Below are 23255 nucleotides of genomic sequence, written 5' to 3' on the forward strand. Positions count from 1 at the left end.
TTGACATTCTGCCCAGAAATGGTGCTGTGGCTGAACTGTGCTCTAGTAAATTCAATGTGGCTTATTGCAATGATCTGGAGAGAAAACTACCAATCCCACCACCAATGTTTTAAAATATTTTCATTTAACCAACAAAATTGCTTACATTCAAAATAACAAGCAAAAAGCAGAACTTTAAAACTTACTATCTAAATTTAGCATAGAGGTAAAATCAAAATTTATCTGAATGGAAAGGGTGGAAAATAATTAAACCAAAATTTTGCCCAAATTTGAAAATAAACCTATTTCTTCGATGTTTTTACCATTTCATAATACTGTACAATTAACTTTAAATCAGTTAGCCAATGATTCCAACAAAATTTTTTGCATTTATTTCAATTTATACGAGACAAATCGATCAATAAATAAAAGCTAGATTCTTATGTTTCCGGCACCTAATGAGCGCTTATTTATTCAATTGTGCGAGAATTTCACTTAACGAGACTTTCATAACCGGTGAACATTAATACTGCACCGCTGGTTTCAGATATTGGTTTTTGTAGAAAAACGTTACAAATAATACACGCTGCCACTGGGTACTGTTTGTAGAAGAAAACTACAAAATTTGACGAGTTTTTATGATTTATACTTTCAGAAATCTTTTTCATTGCTAACGTTTTTTTTTTGTAAAGAACTTGGCACTACGGTCCTTTGCTAAATCCCATAGAAAATTAATAATAGCATCAGTTTTAAAAGGAGTTAGTAAGACTTTTACGTTAAATGAAAGCAACTTATTACTTACATTGGAAGAAAAAATACGTGATCAATTATTTTATCTTTTGAAAATCATGTCTAAATTTCCAACAACCTGTGAAATACCACGAGACTGATAAAAGCCAAGATAAAACCTTGACAATCAAAATGCCCCCTTTTCATATCATTATGAAATATTGCAATTAAGTTTCTCAGCTTCTAAATGTAAAGCTTTATTTTGTGTAGATATTATAAGATTATGTTGTAACTATTAGGTAACATTTAAAATAAAAATGCCTGCAGGTGGTCAAATCAACTAGGTCTGTATTCATAGCAAAAAATTTAATTTGCTGGAGGGTTAGAAAATAATCTACATTGAAGGTAAATTAACAACAAACCTGTATCTGGCATTGAAGTAACTTCAATGATATAGATAAATTATTAGAAGATTCCCCTCAATTCATTGAGCTTCATTAACAGGTAACCAGAGTAGAACCAAAAATTCTTTTGACCTGGCAGAACAGTTTCCAAAATATAACAACCCTAAGCAAGAACCAAACTCCCAGCTACAACCTTAACAGATTGTGATTTATTTAATGATTCTATAACAAATATTGCAACAGAGGTCAACTGTCAAGATTTTAGTTATGCATTAGTCTTTTGTAACATCATCATCACCTTCTTATCAGCCCTAGGATTACTTGGACCTAGCTTGGACTTGGGGAGCAACAGTAAATCCGCTACCGCATTATTCTAAGCTTCTTAACTTAATGTCATGGCAAGTCGTTACGTTGGTATAATTGATATTTAGCAGTTAAATAGGCAATTTTATTGACATTACTAATATTTTGATAATTTAAATGGTATAGAACAATATTAAAACAATTGTTTTATCCAATAATGCACAAGAATTAATGAAGGAAAGGGTATTTGCAAATGAAAAATAAAATTATATCAACATGTTATGTTATTCTGGTTAGATTTCATAACGGTTCTGATCTAAAATCAGATGAAAATCAAAAATGTCAAAATGCCACTTAGCCAGAACTAGAGTAAAGCTAGTGTTACAAATGTCTTGTGCAAAATCTACATTTAATGAAAAATGTCTTTGGATTTGCCTTGAACTATCTTTTAATGGCATCCTCTGCAGAAATTGCACTTTCATTTCGATTCAGAAATGAATCACACATAATAAACATGGGTATAACAATGTCTTCACCCTATGTTATTTGTTTGTGAAGCAGACGAGAAAAATTTTGTATTTCCCATAATGCACCTGCTGCAACAAGAGTGCAACGACAAGAAAATAAATCATCTGAATCCGGACATAAGCTGACATTTAAAAGTTGGCAAGACATAATTATGGCTAAAGGAAAACAAAATACATTAAAACCCGTGTTGAAGACCACCTCCAAATAAAGATCACCCTGAAAAGAAGGGCCACTCTTTAACAAATATTTATTGATTGAAATAATAATACAGAGAAACCCCCAAATATAGACCACTTGTACACAAAGGTCATGTTCAGTCCCTTCTGTAGATGGCTTTTGTTCACAGGTTTGACTATATGTAGAAATAAACAAAACTGTAAGACTGTCATGAGAAAATGTCACCAAAGAAGTATGACTGAGGCCATAGATGACAAGTAAATGTTATGAAAAAAGTTCATACAGAGCTGAAGAAAAAAATGGAGAAAAACGCTAAAAAAATTCTCGAATCTCTTGTCTTATTTCAACGGCAACAACCATTTGTTTTCTAACATTCTTCACAATTTAGCGTCTTCATACCTCACAGCAGTACTAGGATAGTGTCGGAGACAACTGGAGGTGTCGTAACTCACAACGATCAAGTATCTTAAACATCTTTCTGTCTCCTCTAAACATCGCCTTCCCACAAATCATAACACGCAAAAAACGGCTTTGGTTTCATACAGACTTTTAAGCTTTTAGGATGTCACTTTAAACAAGAAAAAAACAGTTTGCACAGATTTTAAAACAATTTCATTGAGATAACTTTGCCTTTGCAATCCAATAATATAAGAACCGAACAAATTTTCTGGAAATACAAGACATGGTGTACAGGAAGATCTACTGATATTAGAATATGGGTCGTAAATGATTTAAGACTTAATGTCTCAAGGATTCTCTTAAAAAATTGGTCTTGTCTACAGACCTAGTAACCAGATAACTGCTGAGATGACCCTGTAAATCTGTTAACTGATATATGTATTTATAAATCCCACAAAAATAAAAAAAAATATCGGCACTTTTTGTAGTATAATTTTTGATGTAGTTTTCATGACACTCTATCTGTTTTGTCCGTCATTGTCTGCAAAGATAGATTTAACCTTAACACCTACATGTTATGACATTGACTTTCAAATTCAAATTTGCAGCAAACGGGACATTTTTCCAAGAACTTTCTTATATGAATTGATTAAGATGCATTATTTGTGTTACACCAAAACTTGCATCATGCCTTATTGATTTCTCACATAGTTGAGGACATACAAAAGATAAACAAATTCCGAGGACATACCAAAAATAAACAAATTCTAACAAAAACTTTGAATAAAAATTAAACCGCTCTAAATTTATACCATTTTTGTTTGACAAACAGATGGTCCCTACCTAGATTTTTATCAACAAACTTCCGTTTTGTCCTATTGTAACAAAAACAAAGTAACAGAATTCTTTTTATTCTGGCATAAAAAAAACACAACACGTTATTTGTTATCTAAACTGGATTCTGTTAGGAAATTACTTTCTCCCCGTATCTGATTATGGAATATTTAATGAAAGGTTTTGAGCATGTTGGAATATTTTATCAAATATCTTGTGTCAATGAAACATTAATATGTCACGAAACACTGAATCATAAATGATCCATATTTCTATAGAGGTTTTCTAAGCTTTCGTGTAGAGATGTTATGATTGGTAATAAATATGGTTGCAAATAATATTTCAGCTAAATTAGACATTTCTTATCAATACAAGGGCTGTATCTCCATCTCCACACATACCCAGTCACCCACCAACACACATATACAAATGTATAAAATTCTTAGCTTATTTGGTCAATTGTATAAGACATTTTATTATTCGAACTCTACCATCAGACTTACCACTTGTTAAACATAGTTCAATATTTTCTAATTTTAACTACAGTCACAACTGTGCATAAAGGCCATCTAAAAGAGAGATGGATTTTATAAACAAGTAGTCTTTATTTGGAGATTACTCTGTTGTATTTTTATGTTTGTTTGTTGGATTGGGTTTTACGTCACACTGACACAGTATAGGTCATATGGCGACGTTCCAGCTTTACTGGTGGAGGAAGACCTTTGTGTTTTTATCAATACAGGTTTGTCAGAGTGAATTTTAATTACTGGGTGGTCTTTACTTGGAGGTGGTCTTTAAAACAGGTTTGACTGTAATTTTTATGACATTTACAAAAGTTATGTATATTCACAGTCTGGAACAATCTAAAAGTAGTTCCCAGTTACTAACAAACAATTCTATTCCTTAACCGACTATGCTGATTTTTCACCATTCTGGCATTTCTTTGACATATAATGGACAGCCTACTTAGCAAGAAGGCTATGTTAATGTTCACACTATATGACCTATCACGGTATATATGAGATATACCTAATCTGGGTCAAATAAAGCTTTTCAACAACTTCTATAAAACTACTGACATCTGAAACACAACTTAAGAATTAATAAACAACTGGCAGTACAAAATAAATTAAATAAAATGTCCTGTAAGAATTATTTCAATTCATTTATTTGTCACAATTCATCATTCAGGATCTGTTGCAAACATAAGCATCTCATTGGCTCATTCGAATCACACTGATTTAAAATGGACCAATGATTGAGCTGCAAATGGATGGTAGATGTAGATTTTTTATTAGCAGTTCAACGACAGACAAAAAGATGTAAAAATTAACATGTCTTCAAATCGATGACTGTGAAAGTTGTAGGAAGTTTGGCCCATTCTCACAAACTGACGGGGGAATGGATCAGGTACGTCACCCATAGCTATGCAAGGAACAAACATTTCATACTTTCCTTCAAACAATTTCACAAAATCATCTACAAATAATAGATAGTAAAAAAGTAAAAACTAGTTAAAAGAAATGACATACCTAGACTACTAGTGGTTATCAACGTCACAAAATATTGTCTTGTGTAAAGTAAGACATCCACAGCATGTATATCTTAGATCCTTACGTCTATTCTGAAAGAATAAAAAAAAGCAAGTCATTTACCACATTATGCCTTTTATAAACATCAAAATGCTAAAAAGAATTTAAATATTAAACAGATTTATTCTAAAGATTATACAAATCTTGAGAACTTCACACGAGAGTAAATTATTAAGTCATTACATAACCCATATTGTCCTGGCACAGGTAAAGTTAAATTTGTGGTGAAGGAAAGAACAATATCACCATCATGTTTGTTGTTTGTTTCATTTTACGCCTTTTCCCAACAGTATTTCAGTCATATAGGCGGGTAGTTTCCTAACCATTGTTCCTGGACAGTTACACCAGTACTAGACTACCTTCCTCCATGCTAAACTACCAAAGCATCTCCAGGGGATCGAACCCACACCAGACAGGTAACTGGATTAGAAGTCACCGACTCTAACCCCTCGATCACCATCATAGATGTGGCCAACATTTTACAAGATTGACCTTTCACTTCATGTTTTTATTATACGATTCCCAAATCATTAGAATGACTTGAAATCTTATACATAATGATGTCACACAAAAACTAAAAAAATGTGACAAGGACTTCAAACTTGCAAATCATAGCTCCAATTATTACTATAGGTGCCAAACGCTTTTAAAACCAAGCTACATTGCAACATAATGTTTACGTCTTGAGCCAAGTTTTCTTCACAGGCAGCTTTATTTACCAGTGTCTCTACGTCGTAAAAATACACACACGACAGCGTAAGATTGTCAATTATAATGACAGTATCAACTAACTGTACACACAACGGAATAAAACCGTTTTCTTTTACAGCTTTATTCTTTATTCATCAATACTAATCTTGTATTCATACGCTCTTTTATCTCTTCATTTCACAGAATGGAGACTGTGTCCCAAGATGATTTGATATTATCACTATTTTACAAATAAAAGCATAGAACCAGACTTGCTTTAGAGATAATGATGAAAATTACAAAATGTGAAATATTCATGAAATTGAATTTGTCAAGCCTTACTAAGGAAAATGATTAATTTGAAAACACAAAGAACGAGAATATTAAAATAAAATTCCTTCCTTCCTTCCTTCCATTACTTATGACTACATAATTATAATTAAATAAATCTTTCTTTCTTTCTTTATATCTATCTTTCTTTCTTTCTTTCTTTCTGACTATCTATAATCAAAGAAATCTTTCTTTCTTTTTCTAGTGACTAAACAATTATTATAAATAAAAAAACCTTTCTTTTATAACTTTCTTTCTTTTATTTGTGACATATATATTATGAAGTAAATCTCAATTTTAATGTTCAGTATTGCTGAAATTGACAAATTGCAACTTAAATTGGCTTCCTGAAAAATCAAGTCAATAAGAAAAAGCTCTAAATGATTACAAACAATTCTTTCCTACAAAAAATTCTTCAAGTTTTCAGACAACTGTAACAAGTCTCATTCTAAAAGAGGAAAGTAAAAAATTGCTTTTCTGAGTTGAAAAATAAGTATCAGTCAACTTGAAGTAAAATGAAGTGATATTTTATAGAAGTTGGCTCGAGGTGAAATCAAGCAATTGATAGTTCCAATAATGTTATGTTTAAATCTAAAATCCTGTTAGCAGTTGCCGAAAAATTGAGAGCTGAAACAAAATTAATGTTTCTCTCAATACATTCTTTATAACTAATTAGGGGACATAACTCTTGAACAGAACGGTCCGACCATGACCTGTAAATTGGAAGCGTATTTAATGTTCCTACAAAGTTTCATTGAAATCCAGTCAGTAGTTGCAGAGAATATCATGGAAATAAAATTCAGACTGATGGATGGACAAAAACAACACTTGAGAGAAAAACCAACAAGTTGAGTTATTTTAGTAATCCGCCATCAATAGAAATGGGAGGGAGTATTGTTTTGGTATCCAAGCATAAATCAAATCTGTCTATTTATGACAAAGTTATGGCAATTTTATCAAAATTCCATAATTTTAAGGTCAAGGTCATTTCAAGGTTGTCACAAATTATTCAACATATCATTTTAGTAAAGTGTTGTTTTGTCCAAGCATTTATCAAATCTGGTTTACAAAATTAAAGCCAATTAAAAATAAGCAAAATTCAATAATTTGACCTTTAAGGTCAAGATCAGTAAAAGGATCAAGGTAAGATTCAACTCTAAACTCCTTACAGGTGCTCTTCCAAGTGTTGTTATAACCAAGTACAACGACAATCAATTTATTGATAACAAAGTTACAGCCAATAGTAACAAATTTCCAGCAAACAACAACAATCTGATCTATTCAGGGGCCATAACTCTGTTTTAAATGGTCTGAATGGAACATATGCTCATATGGTTTCCAAGTTTGATCCAAGATGCAGTAGCCGAGAAATAGTGCAGAAATAAAGGTTTCACCATATTCTTACTGCAAAACTAATCAGGGGCCATATTTTTACTAAGTGTTGAATGGTCCAACCAGGACATTCGGAGGATATGCACATCTCCTATTGATTTCAATGGTTCCTATGATGATGGGCATAATACTATTTTTGCTTATCAAGGTTCAGGTAAATTTTTCAAATGTATGTACACCAAGCTGGTGGTCACTAATTTCATGATAATCCTAAATTCTAACTGGCAGAGGACAATTATTGATAAATATAGAGCTAGACAATGTCAACACCATATCAACTAACACTTTCAGAGAAATTGGTAATTACTGGAGAACTATCCAGGAAAGCCGTTCCGGTGGACCTACAGCCAGGATATGACCAAACGACACGTTACCCAGGTAACTAAAACATAGAAATATGGACTTACCTGAGAATTAAATATATCCTGTTTAACACAAAAGAACTTCTGTATATTAGATTTGAATTATTTAAATCCGGTTATTTAATGTCATAAAAAAAAATCCATTTAAAATAAAATCTTTTTGTGATTTAAGATTATTCTTGGATAGCTGGACAATAATTCGTACTTGAGGAAAACCTATTGAATCATTTAACACTTTTCCGATTTTTATCATAAAACGTGCATTTTATCTAAATGAGGCACAATGGTGATATTTCAAGCATATAAAATGCAGAAGATAACTGCACCAACTGTTATGAAATACCTGTTAAACCGCAAAGTTATAAACTAATTCAACTTCATAGGATTGCCAACTTAAATTTATATATTATCTTAAAACAAAATCATCATTAAAATATATTTTAACAACTGTAAATCTAAAAATGATATAATTTATTTATAAAAAACAACATCAACGACAACAAAATACTTGTTATTGACACCGGAGTATCTTACTATTATTATTATTATGGTTTCTTTAATAAAAACATTCTGTTGTTCAAAAATATACTTGTTACTTTATGACTGCAAGTTTTCTTTTTTTCTTCTTTTTGGAATCCTTAAAAAATCCTTTACCTAATTTGACATTTTATCAAATTTATTTTGAAAAAGATCAGAAAAATGTAGAAATGAAATTATTACACATTTTTCTCCAGGGTTTATGGAAAGCAATGCCATGAGAGATATAAAATATTAAAATTTGCCTAGTATTGCAACTGTTTTTCTTTCAATGTCAATTTCTTTCGTAAATTGTTTTACCACAGTCCCTAAAGTAATATCAAAATATACAATGACATCATTTATTCTGACAATATCTTTTTTTTTCAGAAGAAAATTTGACAATATCTTTTTTAAAGGAAACATTTTGACATAATTATTGTCATTCAAAATGATCAAATAAAAAATTTAAATTAAAATTTTCTTTAAAATTTAAATATTCTGAGTTCAAAGCCCTAAAAATTGCTTAAATCTTATATTTTAAAAAAAAAAAATTTTCCTGCAGAAAAACAATATTCTCTTTAAGTTTCAGCCGCATCTTGGTGTATTTCCTGACCAAAGGTTTAGGTTTCTGCCAAGGTGTACAGCAAGCTCGTGATAACAAATTCTAACCATTGGACCAGTAGAGATCAAAATCCATGTCTTCAGATCATAAATTATGCACTGTTTGTTACTCAGCAGGTAGTGAATAAAATTCTCCCAAAATGTGATGAATGGTTTTGCCCATATTGAAATTTGGACATGTCCAAACATAGAGAGCAAGGGATGGGGGTTCTTCCTATACTATATAAAACAGATGGTAAATTTTCATATTACTGGGACAGTTTTAAGAATGACCTCAGCTAAAACCACCCATAGCTATTTTTCCAAAATTTCTTCCAATATCAACACCCAGACATAAGGGAGGACATTGTTTTCTCCATATTCTATAGACATATGGGAGGGCATTGTTTCCTCCATATTCTATTTTGGTCATCTTGCATATTTCAGTATCAACTATGGATTACAATTATGACAGACTGATGTGAACATTTTGGTGAAGGGACTTCAGACCAGATGATTTCCATGACCTAGGTAACTTCCATGACAAAATTAACCTCCATAACCCAGATGATTTCCATGACCGACAAAGATGATCTCCATGACCTAGATATACTCCATGACCCAGATGTACTCCATGACCCAGATGTACTCCATGACCTAGATATACTCCATGACCCAGATGACCTCCATGACCCAGATGACCTCCATGACCCAGATTGATCTCTAAATACAATTCATAATGACAGTCATGCAAATGAAATTAATAACCACTAATTTCTGCCTTTCACAACTCCTCCCAGTTATTTCCCGGACTTCGCACTTAATTTGTAACTTGCATTAGAAATGTTTTGTTTCTATCTAGTGTCTAGAAAATCTGTTTTTGCTGCTTCAATGTGTATATTTTATCTTAAAGTAATTTGAAACTCATAAATAACTTCCAAAAGCCTGTATTAAAACAGATTTACTTCTGCCACACTTATCTTCCAGATCCTCAGACCAGAATCAAGTTATCAATTTCAAAAAAAAAAGAAGATATGTAACTATCTAGCACTGTACCTAAAATTTTCTCTAAAATACTCTGTGGTAATCAATACCTAACTGTGCTTAATTTATAATTTAACATGCGCTTCCAAAAGCAATTACGTCTCATTAAAACCTTTGTAATACTATGATATAAATTTATGAGTTCTTAAATACTGAAATTTCTTTTTGAAGCAATATCTAGCTCTGCAAACCTCTGACATTATTATAAAGAAATACAAAGATTATGAAAGAATTATTTTAATAAACTTCAAAAAGAAATTTCATACTGCTTTATGGTAAAAACCTGTTTCCAGATAAAATCATCTTGTGAGCTGACACATTCCGGGTACCATGCTGACATATGCCGGGTACCAAAGTTCCACATCTGTCAGGTATTAATTGATTCTTGTTAATAAACAATTTAAATGTGAAATAACACATACTGTTTACCTGTTTCACATTTTCACTAATTGAGGTAACACATGGTAAAACACCTCTGTCTAAACATGTTTTTCATTTTTATTGAATATCAGCAAGACTTTGCTATATGTTTTTGCATGGGCTGGACTGGCCTTAAAATGAAATAAAGTATTGCATTGTATTGTGTTGTTAAAAAGAATACCAAACGGTAATCCATAGGTGATCATTAATCACATATGGATTTGGTTCCATGATTAACAAGAAGGGGGCCAATTTGAAGTTTCTTTCTGTATATTTAATCCAGTGTTAAGCCTCTTCACAGAAGCTATTGCCATCCTTTTCCAAATCTCTCCCGAGGCATGCAAGTTGCAGAAAAGGCACAAAGCAGGTCAAGGTCAAGTCATCTTAAGTGTCAGGGAAGATTGGTTGACCTGACGGGAATAACTCAGGTGGGCGGGGTTATGGTAGGGTCATTGTTATAAAACATTGATGACCTTGAAAGTATTGTCAAAATTCATTACCATCGACAAACAAATATAATTTGAAGAAGATGTCCTGAATGTGGCTACAATCAGGAGAACGAAATGGTTGTCGACATATAGTTAATTCGGGCGCCAAGTATAAATATAACAAAAACAACAACTAACCATTGTTATATTAACCTTGACCCTGCTAAAAACAGAAAGGGATTACCACCAATAAAGAGCCAGACTGGCCAGCATAATTAACCTAGGATTTGAACCCATTGATTTGAGACCTGTAACATATTTTTGTCACCAAAGCACAACTGGTGGTGGTGATGGTAATTTACCCTACGGATCATGGCAGTAAGCCACTCTGAGCCAAATCAATAAAACTGTACACTACCAAAGCATGCAGACAAAGAACATTCTTCAAAATCAAATATTTATAAGAAAAAAAAAGTTATGGAAGGACTTTTAACAGTCAGTAGAATCTGAATAGAATTATTGACTGCAGACAACCTGGTTTAGTTTGCTATATCATACTGGTTAATAGATACAAACTATTGAAGCTTAAAGGTTTTTGCTCATCTTAATCACTATTGCAGACTTCTCACATTTTTGTTGCTTTTTTTTTTCTTTCGCAAATTATGTTTCCGTTTTGCAACCACTTTGCACCATGGAGTAAATTGCCAATTAACAACCAATCAGAGGTTCAGTGGCAATGATATTTGAAACAACTCTTATCGGAACAAATATTTAGAAATTGCTTTGAAATGTGTAGCAACTGATAATATGTAACTAATTAAAAGATCATCAACAAAGTGTTTAAGATAAAGTGTTTTGAGTGATTAACTAATTAGAAGCCATTCCAACAATCAGTGGCTGCAATATGTTTTAGTGATTCAACCAAATTCATGAGGCCATTTTTATTAAAGATAATGCCCGACAGCACTTCCCTTGCATTCATTTTTATCACATACCCGTGCCGATTTTGGGACTCTGTAAAAATGGTATTGCACGGCCGTGCATATATTTTGCTGTGACGTCATTTGTGTTATACAAACAGTGTGGTGATGAGGAAAATGTAAGCGTTATACTATAGTCATGCCAATGAACAATGATTCTTCAGCATTTATTTTGGGTAAGTGATAAATAGAATATTATATACGTGCAAGTTCATTACTGAATTTACAGAACTCGTTGAATAAAATAAAATTTTGCTGGCCAGAGGCGCGCATATAAATATAATCTATTCAACTCGTTCAATAAATTCAGTATGGAACCTACACTCATTAGAGGATATTGCTCAACATATTTATTCTGAAATAGATGCTATCCTTAACTCAGCAAATGTGGGTTTTTCAAAGCCAATCCCCACCCCCTATCCGGTACAAACAAACTTTTATCATTATAGCATCACGGTGCTCTACCTGTGTCACAAAAGATTTGTCAACTTTTTGTGCTTATTTTTTGAAGCTGTAACTGTAAAAGTTTGTTTAAATAAATAATTTGATAATTACAAAACAATAAACCTGTACAAATCGAATTTTTTTAATCGTCTTCAAAATTATGCTTTACATGTGTCATTCTAAAAATAATTCAAATTAAAAATACATACTTTATCTCCTTTTGTATTCAAATATTTTTCTTTTTACTGAGTCAAATGAACTTCAAATTAAATCACATCATGTTAATGTTTATTCCATATAATTCTCAAGGGAACTATCCACAAAATAGAGATTTAGAACTTAACCAAATTATCCTTCACTGTTTTTTCTTTTAATCTGCGCTAATCTTTCTGGAAACTTAGAAACACAATTTAAATCAAAAATTTTAAACCAAACAGATATGCAATTTTAATCTTTTAATCCTCATTATAAAATCTCCACGGAAGCTCCTGGACAAAAAAAAACGAAAATAAAATTAAACAAAATCATGTCTCAACTCCCTAACAACACAGATTTACAAGATATTTTAAAGCCAGTAATTTAATAGAACACCAATAAAATGCCAGGAAAAACATTTCCCTATGATATATCTACAATTATCTGGATCATTTCAATCAAACACACTGCCTCAAAATGTAATGCTGCCAATTTTACTACCTAGGAAATAATTCATATGGGTATTACATGAACTTTTTTCACTAAGTAAATCACTCATTTAAATGTAGAAAAACTTCAACAAATGTCATACATTCAAGGTATAAATTTTTTTTATGTTTTGGTACTGACCCTGAACAATTTAGAGCTCTTTCTCACTTATATTACATTGAATATATATTTTCTTTCTATTTTCCTTTGGAAATAAAACACAGAAAATATCTATATGTATATAGTTTAGAATATATATAACATTTTGTTCCCTTTGAATGTCAAAACTGTAAATAAAATCCCAGCATGACAGAGAGCCACATTAGTGTGCAAACCAAGAAATTATGAAAAGTGCACAAAATTTACCTTAATTTTAGAGAAGGAAAAATAATTATGAATTCAAATCATAAGCATTATTTGGTTAAACTCCTTTAACAGTTTAAAAATAAATTGAAATCATATTAAGCATTATTTGGTTAAACACCTTTAAAACAGTTTACAGTTTAAAGCAAAACTACAATCAATTATTTCAGTTTAAAGAAAATACAATTACTCCAATTTTATATACACTTCTAATCCTTTTAATGTGATGATCAGTAATTAGCAAAATTCGTTAAGTTCTTTTACTTGTATATAAATTAAAATAATGTCCAGTCGCGTAAACTCTCGCATAAACTCAACACACAGTTTTAATTTGTCTTCAACCTGTAATTACCTCATGTTAATGTTCGCCTTCAACAAAATAAAATAGCGCAGCAACTTATAACCTATACAAGTTCAAATCTTATATATACATGTAGAGAAGAAAAACCTGTAAAACCAGTCTTGATGTGGTGAAATTCTAATTTTTGTTCACAAAATAATTCATCCCCTAAAAAACCACTAAATTCACATATATTTTCTATTTGATGCTGCATATTTCAGGGATTATAAAATGATAATAAATGGCAATTTTTTTTTTAGTTTTGTTTTAAAATTGTCACACCAACATAGTATAGGTCATATTCCAGCGACATTCAAGCTAAATTACTGGTGGAGGAATACCTCAGGTGCCCATCTGTACATTATTTCAGGTACAAACAGGCATCTGAGTAGAACCACAGTGACAGACATTATGTTAGATAGCTGGACAGCTTTCTCACATGAAGAGTATGGGAGGACGCTTGAGGGGCTCAAACCTACAGCGGTGAGAGGCAAGTGGTTTAAATTGAAGCTGCATATGTCAGGAATTACAAAAGAATTATAAATGGCAAATCAAAATGCCAGTATACAGTAAAAATTGCCATATAGATATTTGCAGCCTCAATACAACCAAATTTACTTGTCTGTATTTTACGCCAATTTTAAAACATTTTTGGTCGTAGCTTGGTGGTCAATCCACATTACCGGCTTTCTGTGGAAAGCTAACCAGTAATTACCTATTTCTCCACAAGTTTGTTTGTTTTATTGGGTTTTACGTCACACGGACACAGTATAAGTCATTTGGCGACGTTCCAGCTTTACTGGTGGAGGAAGACCTCAGGTCCCCTTCCGTGCATTATTTCAGGCACAAACGGGCACCTGAGCAGAACCAAAGACGTTCTGTAAGCTCGCTGGATAGCTTCCTCACATGAAAGAATCCAAAGTCCCTGGCGAGATTCGAACCCACAGCGTTGGGGCGCAAGTGGTTTGAAGTCAACGACCTTAACCACTCGACCACAGACGCCCCTTCTCCACAAGTGACCGACTTACTTATCCTGCATGATTTTTGAATCAGCCCAAGAAGCAAGTGACCGTTACGCCCAATGTCTGCGATCAATTGTCACAGAGAAATTACGCTTTGCTTGAGGATTGAACTAGCTACCCTTGGATAACTAATCCATTACTTTACCTATTGAACTAAGCGGACGGACTAAAAATATACAACAACAGATTACTATTTATCAGTAGTAGATATGATATTATTTGTATAATTTATATTTGTTTGGATAAACTGTCCAAACCTGGCATAAAAAGTGACACATTATGAATATAATACATTCACCAGTCAATAATAAGTAAAAAGTTCCAGCAAATTTTTTTCGAACAAGTAAAAAGATGATCAATATGAAATGATAGTACCCGTCTGCAAACTAGCGCTCTTTATATTTCGCTCTTTATATTTCACCTCGGCATCCATTGTAAAATTGCAATTCATATTTATACAGTAATGATAATAACAAATTGACAATATTCTCATGAATTGTGTACACTCGGAAATATAATCATGCTACCATAGACAAGGGAATTGACAGAATAGCACTCAATCAATATCAATATTGTTAACTTGTTTACTTTATGCTATAACCTCCTGATTTCCTTAAATGGTCTCATCCGGCTTCCATTTTTGGACCTGTCCATTATCAAAAATGGGGATATCGAGATGAAAATTTAAAGTTACTCAGCAGACAGCGGGGAGCCTGGTCCGACTGCAAGAATGTGCAGACTGGCATGGCTCTAAACTAGTGAAAAGGCTAATCTAATAATTTCTGGGTAGAACTAATGAAAATGAAAAATGGTCAAAAATCTCTCAATAAAAACTGTACACCAACAAGTCTGCAAGTGAAATACCAAAGGTTTCCAATTTCTTCAATGTTAAATTGTTCTTATAGAATATATGACAATTAATGTCAAAGAAACCAGTATTTATAGGCAAAAAAATTCAGCATTCATTTCTTAAGATGTTGGCTCACATGCATCTAGCCATGCATATTGTATTTCAATTTATGAAAGTGACTGTAATATAAATAAAACTGTTCCCTGAATGTTTTTCTTTTTTGTTTTTCTTTTTGATTTTTTGCTTAAATGCCTAATGAAACAGCAACAATTCTATAATCAATATAAACATTGATTTATGATGTAATAATAATAATGCATTCTTTATAAAGAAATAATTTTAAGTACTTTCAAAGTCTATAGTGGTCTGGGGGGTCTTTGCGGGTTCAATCCTTTATGTATTCTACATACAAATATCATTAATATTAGTTCATCACTCGTTTTGCTTACTAGAATTTTCTGCAGTAGAAAAATGTTAGTACTGAATATAGAAACCAAATCCAGTTTTTATTTAAAAATGTAATAAAAAACACGTTTCAACTCAAAAGCCAAAAATCTTCATTAGGTAAATTTGCTCTAGAATGAGATACTCTTGTTACATTAAACAATGACAAGTTATCACCCAAGAGCAGCAAATATAATTTTTATTGAATTCAAGAATTCAACCGCAACACCAAGACTCAACGCCATTAACTGACATGAACGCATGGTATAGCGCTGTAATATCATGGTCCATTGATAAATACAGACCATGAACAGTTGTCGGACATGTTTCCTACATTCCATCATTATACTAGACCATGTCTTCATTTATCAAAGCTGACATTAATACATTAATTTATGAATTACTTTCTCATTGTTTTGTTGTGCATATCAGTATAATGTAGTGTTTCCATAAATATGATGTACTATCATCTATAAATAGAACATATGTACAGACTACCGAACATTGCTTCAGTGCATGGGGAGAAACATGGTGTCTTCAGCTAACAGGTTACCATTATGGTTTGTCAGTGTTAACCCATTACTGTCAAGTAACCAGTTCCGGTACGGGACCCGAGTTCCGAGTTCTTCAATGCCCATTTCATTGAAATATTTCTTACATTTGAATTTTTTGTTTATAAGACAATGTAACTTGTGTCTACCCATCTGTTGGCAGCTCATTTTCTAATGAATTGCCGGTTTTCTAGAAAAACAACATTGAATGAGTCTGAACAGGGCCTTTGCCGGAATTAGACCACTGATAGTGTAACCTGCTAAATTCCTTAGATGGACCTCAATTAAAATTGTCTGATACCTATTTCAGAGATATCAAGATAAAAGTTAGTCAGCTAACAGTAGATTGAGAACCTGGTCAGACTGTATGAATGTGCAGGCTGGCCTGCGCAGGATGGCTGGACTATATAATGGTGGCAAAGGCTAATCACTTTCAGCTTTGCAGTACAAGGATAAAATCTCAATCCACATTTACATCTATCATCATCAACTCCCTTAATAAAATCCAGGGCCTCTGTTTTCTGTTTTACCTTTACAAGTGAGGAGATTATAGGTTGGAACAATTCTATTCTGAGACCAGCAGACTCCTTGGAATAAAAACAAACTTGGCACAAATTTTCTATTGCTTAACAGCATTTCTTTTCATCAAATTTAATGCATCTGAAGAGATTCAAACCTAATATAGTTTAAGTAACAAAAGACACACAGGTCTGTCCTGACATACAGCACCAAAGTTCAGATGCCATACATACCGTGGCTGAGTGGTTAACATGTCAGACTTAGTAATCTAAAGATTGCTAGCTGAGGGGTTCAAACCCAGTGTAAGGGGCAAGCCGTTGTTTTCGAGAGAAAGAAATTTTACACTCATTGCTCAGTACTGGTTGGTTTCAGGAATGGATTTCAGAGTGTTTCCATAAGCTTATAGCTTCCAAAACAATTGAACTAAAATAAATAAGTATAAACTAAATAGAAAAAGAAAAGAAATAAGTCAATAGATTCATTTAATATGTACCATAAGTAGCCTTATGAGAAGTTATAAATTCCAGACATATAATTTTTGTGTGTTATTGTATAATAAATAAATTAGTATGAATAATTACATATGACAGTTCCTGACAGAAGGTGACATTGATTAACTGGGCAAGAATCTACTCATCTCAAAGGAAAAGTATTTTTGGTAGATACTAGATTACTGTCAAAAGTATAATGTAGTTTGTAAAATAATATAATGTAGTTTGTAGAATAATACTTCTATGTAGTCAGCTATATTTATGTAAAAAATAAACTAATTCAATTCAACAAGACAAATATATATGTACAATTAAAAATGCCAACGTAACATACCCAAATTAGGAAAGGGAAATGAACATCAAATGTATCAAATATCAATATTGTTGCAAAAACAAATAAAACATTTCCTAAATATCCACTTTATTTAATATATGAGATTAGGGTTCATGCTCACTGATCTTTTATAATTCCTATAAGACCTGCTGTATACAGACATTATTACTAACAGTAATACGTAATAAAACAGTCATTGCATCACAACATTTCTTCCGCTGTTATTTTCCTTTGATTTTTCAGTTTTCTTCCAAACATCAATTCAATCGTTTCTCATCTTTTGATGAGAATGGCATTTTTCGGCTCTTAGTTACCAAAGCAAACAAATGCAATTTTCACATCTAGTTATTCATGGCAACAAAAAAAACTTGAAATTTTGAGATGTGGCTGACTTATTCTATTAACTCCAATAGCCTTGAAACAACAAAAAAACTGGTTTTCTTGTTGAAACGAATTGGAAATCAAAGTCAAGGGAGACACGATGATTCTACTTCACAATATTTGTTGTTACGCTGTTTTCTCTGCATGTAACTATATATAAGCATTTCTAAAAAGCAAAATCGCAGCTTTTTCTAACTTCAAAACCTCTTTTTCTTAAAAACTTAGTTTTTCTCGGAGCAAATCTCTAACTTTCCTAAAACGAACGATACTAAGAGCAATACCTCAGCAAACCTCAGCTTTCCTAAATATACATTATGTTACCTTCACCAAAACATCAGCTTTTCTAAGCTTTTCAAGAAGAAAACATCTGAGCTTAAATTACTATATTGTATTTCAGGCTCTTAGTAATGCTTTTTCCGATACTTTCTATTTAGTATGATACCTGGCATAATGTAAGCATTGAGTATACCCTTTGACAATCACTAAGGTACTTCCAGCTTCATGCTCAATGTAGTTTAACTTATTTTTATCACTTCTCGTTATTTATTAGCATGGAAATAGATATTAATTTTTATGCATGATAGTATAATAATGTTATCGTTCAGATGCTTTGCAATTAAATTATTAATCACATAGGGCTATCGCCATATTTGTGATTATATTCCTAAGCATTTGAACTGGTACCACGCACTATTCTACAACAATGCACTCAAAATTAATATCTATATCTTAATTTAACAAAACATGTTAGTATTTCATTATTAATGAAATAAAAGTTTGAAAAATCTCAGAAATTATACAACTATGTAAGCGAATAACCTTACGCGAAAGTCCCCGATGGAAAACTACAGAAATGACATAATTATAAATATTTGTCACACACCATTTACGCTTTTCTAAGTTCATTATTTTATGGTGGCACGAAGCTAATACTATCACTTCCGAATGAGAGAGCACACTATCACTTCTATAGGAAGAACACACTCGGAGAAAAACTGGATAGAAAATATAGAGAGAAAGTCTGCTAATTTCTGTACTATGACCTACAGAGAGCAATATTTCAATCACAGTTACTGTCTCGCAAAATGTAGTTATAACCTCTGATAGAAATAACAATAGATTATTTTCTCTGGTCTGATTGTTTAATGAAAACACAAATAATTGTACAGGACTTGATATAGTGGTATTAAACCTAATCTTTTAGGCAGCTTTTCCGATGAAAAGTGATACGTGTCTCGTTAGAAAAGGTGACAATCGCGACCCTACGACTGAAGGGTTACAGTCATTGACTATCAATTGTTTACACCTTGCTGCTAAGAGATCAAGTCCCCTCAGAGGCATTGAGAGAGTATAAAAAGTTCGGTGAAAAAAATCTTACTTGTTGCCTCATCCACTCAAATCAGGTAACAGGAAGGGAACCTAGGGGTCTTCCATCACTCAACAAAATAACCATCAAAATAATTTTGTTTTTATATTTGTTTGCTTGTTTGTTTGTTTATCTGTTTTTTTACCAGTTTTAACAAATTTTGGGTCATATTTCAGTCAGTCAACCAACACCAGTTTTACTGGATAACTAACCAACACCTGAGTTTTACTGGATAACTAACCAACACCAGTTTTACTGGATAACTAACTAACACCAGTTTTCTTGGATAACTAACCAGTAACTATCAATTTCTCTTCAAATGACTTCTTTCTAATCCGAAATGATTTCTGAAGCAGCAGTGAGACAAATGATCACTATAGATTCAATGTGCGAGATGAACGGCCTCGGAAAATTTTGCTTTATCAGATACTCGAACCAATGACTGACCTAGATTACAAAATCAAATGCACTCGGAGCTTTTTGGAATGGACTAATAATCAAATTCTTTCCAAATTACTTGGGGTTTTTATCCTGGATCAGGCTCCAAAATGAACCCAATCATGGTCTAATTGAATTAATTAAAAACAGTAGTTCAATCCCACATAAGAATGGTATACATCATCTCATAGTCTAAATACTGAACATTATTTACATTAATTTTGAAAGTACAAAATGACTAAATGCAAAATACCGGTGAAAAAAATGAATTAAAATATATGCCCCCTTTGAATTTTAAGACAATTTTAATAAGGTAAATTAGCCCCATTAGGACATTTTGAAAATTAAACCAGTTTATGAAGCAGACTGGTTCCAATTTAGAACTTTCAAAAAAAACAAGATGGCGCCCTGAAGTCACAAATATCTCAGTGTAAACACATTTGTCTTAACCTGCCCTTCCTAGGCAATTAAATCTTCTAAAGCAATCTAGATAATCAATTTAATTTTAGAAAATGACACTCAATGTTTGTGTAATTGTTGTAAAAAGCTGAACTTAAATGCAACATCAACAGATTTACAGAAATATTTGGAAGATAAAATGGAGTCAAACAGGGAGACTGTTCTATATTCAATAAAAGCTTTCAAGTAACATGGAAAATACATTTAAAAGACCCAGTAAAGATGCTTAAATCTAATGTATTAAAACTCTGACATTTTCATTTACTGTTGTAAAGTTTTCTTAAAAATGGGTTATAACTGAAATTATATTCACAAAGCTTGTAAATTCACTTAATGCAACCTCATTTCCTATGCCAGCAGGACAAAAAGTTTTATTTATTGACTGGAATGGAGCCTTTGAATTCCTATAAAAACTTAAAAGACTTTTTTCCCCCTTTTTGGTTTAACTGGAGTATTTCTGAAAGTAATAAACTCATCAAGTATTCAAATTAAAGGGGGTCGTGGGGGGGGGGGCAACAATTAAACGATTAAAAGTAACTTGTAACCATAGTGATACTTTTGTTGTCAATGATGCCCTTATGTTCCTTATTACATTATTGTCCTGACAATTGACCTTGCCCTTGAACTTTGATATCTATTTACATTAAATAATAAAATCTTACTCTAAACAATCTAAGGATTGGACTAGCAATTGTAGGAATACTAGCTGTGTGGGTTCAATCCCCATCAAAGACATGCTGTTGTTTCAAGGAAAGAGGAAGAAACATTACACTATTTGCATTTTACTGGTTGGTTCCACGAAAAGATGTGAAAATGTATACAGCTTCCTACACAGTCAAACTAAAATATATTCTGTATAAAGTAAAAAAATTATTATGTTTAAAGCTGCACGCCTCCAGATGAGCCAAAATATTTCAAGAAAATAAATATTGAAAAAAAAATGTACTAAAATTTTAAGAAAGGTAAAAACTTTCAAAGTAAGGTAATATTAAAAATGTTACGTCCGGTTTTTAAGACTGATTTTCAGTATTTTATCACCATATTTCTACTGTGTTACTAACGCAGTAAGGGCTGTTTTTGCATTTGTTGATCACCTATTGGTTATTTTTTTGGATTGTAAATGCCAATTGCAATGTATAAAATACTTTATTAGTTCACCTCAAAATATTTTACTCTAAAAAGCATTTCCAAAATTTTCATGAAAATAAACATGAATATGGAGGCATTCTGCTTTAAGGTATCAAATGTAACATGTCTATCATTACAAAAAATTTACTTTAAATGGCAAGTTATTTATAACTGCAGACAAAAAATAATTATGTAGATACAACTCACTTAAGTGAATCATCAAGACAAAAAAAATCATGTAAATTTGTTTTAATTAACAACAATTACTTATATGAAATATGATCATTTTCAGTAATTACTTTGAAAGGTTAAGTTGAAAGATAAATATGTTTACATCTTAAGAGTCTAAATTCTCATTAAAGTTTGAGAGATAAATGACCTTATTTATCTTAAACATGCATTTAATAAATTTATGTATTCCTTTCTGAAATTATATATGAAATATCATGTAAACATTTTCTATGAAATGGAGTTCTCTTACACACAAAAGTACACTTACGATTTTAAATTTTTCCTCCCAGCACACTATGTCTTTAACATGGTATTCTTCTTCAATATTATTTACAATACAGAATTTACATAAATGATACTGTCTGGGAGTACAGAAGTCTCTGTCAAATTTTCTTGTTGAACAGTGTCACAATTGGGAAGGGAATTGGGTGAAATTTTAAAAGAGAGCACTGGGATTGGTGTCTAACCTAGTTAACTTGAATAAGAGAGGATTGGTGTTTGTTGCTTACTATGTTGTTGTATTGTAAATAAAAAGGATTGTCTGTCAACACATGGTCAGCTGACGCACAATTAGGTGTATACTTTTATATACTTAGTACTTACTTATTCATGAAGTATAATTTGGATACAGTATTTTTGTGATAATTCATTAGGATGAAGATTTTCTGCAAAATAGTATTTCATGCTCATAACATCAAAGGTAGACCCATAGACCAGCCACTTCAGCTGGCATGTCCATACGTACACTTTAAACTGAGAATCACAATACTGCAGCTTAGCTTTTAGAACCAATTTTGTAATTTTAATTTCGTAATTATATTACCCAAATTCAGCATGCTTTTATTAACCCAGCATGTTAACCAGACAGACTCTTTATAGAGATATTATTTTATTCAATTACATCTCAAGGAGGTTATTGGCCCTTGTGAATACATTTTGCCAGTTTAGAATTTTCCTGATTTATCTCTAACAATCATGCCATCTCTATTTAATACTTTAAAGAAATAAGAATCATTTTTAAAATGAAAGTATCGTAATTCTGATCTTACAAAGTCCAGTCATCCTATACTGTCACTATCCAAATTCAGGAGAATAAAAAAGGGTTCAAGATCCTTTAATATTTAGCTTACAGGGAGCAACTGCATATACTCCCATACAACCAGTGCAGACCAAGATCAGCTGGGACATCCATGCTGTCTAATATGGTCTGCACTGTTAGCCGTTTAGTCAGTACATATTTTTTGAAATTTTCCTTAAATATTATTTGTCCCAATTGAAAAGACAAGTCTTCTTAAGATATTGCTTGGTAACAGTTTATTCTAATTTTTTTTTAAAGGGGGGGGGGGGGGTTGTGTTTTGTGTTGTACCAACACAGAATAGGTCATATGTGAATATCCAGCTTTACTGACGGAGGGTAACCTCAAGTGCCCTTCCATACTTTATTTGGCATGAACGGGCACCTGAGTAGACCGTAAGCTAGCTGGATAGCTTCCTCACATG

General features: G+C 32.2%; 1 protein-coding gene across 5 annotated transcripts in view; it reads right to left on the reverse strand.

Moving 5' to 3' along the window:
• The window catches only part of LOC132721862 (neuronal calcium sensor 2-like), a 150018-nt gene that overhangs the window by 53261 nt on the left and 73502 nt on the right, over positions 1-23255 (reverse strand). For 4 of the 5 annotated variants that reach the window (XM_060706236.1, XM_060706232.1, XM_060706233.1 and 1 more), the window contains exon 2: positions 4886-4977. The gene's annotated coding sequence lies outside the window, so the exon portion shown is untranslated. Of the gene's footprint in view, positions 1-4885; positions 4978-7764; positions 7929-23255 lie in introns of those variants that run through there. The other variant, XM_060706234.1, reaches the window with a different exon arrangement.

This window comes from Ruditapes philippinarum, unplaced genomic scaffold, assembly GCF_026571515.1.
Source record: "Ruditapes philippinarum isolate M1 unplaced genomic scaffold, ASM2657151v2 ctg1919_1_1_1_1, whole genome shotgun sequence".
Taxonomy (NCBI): Eukaryota; Metazoa; Mollusca; class Bivalvia; order Venerida; family Veneridae; genus Ruditapes; species Ruditapes philippinarum.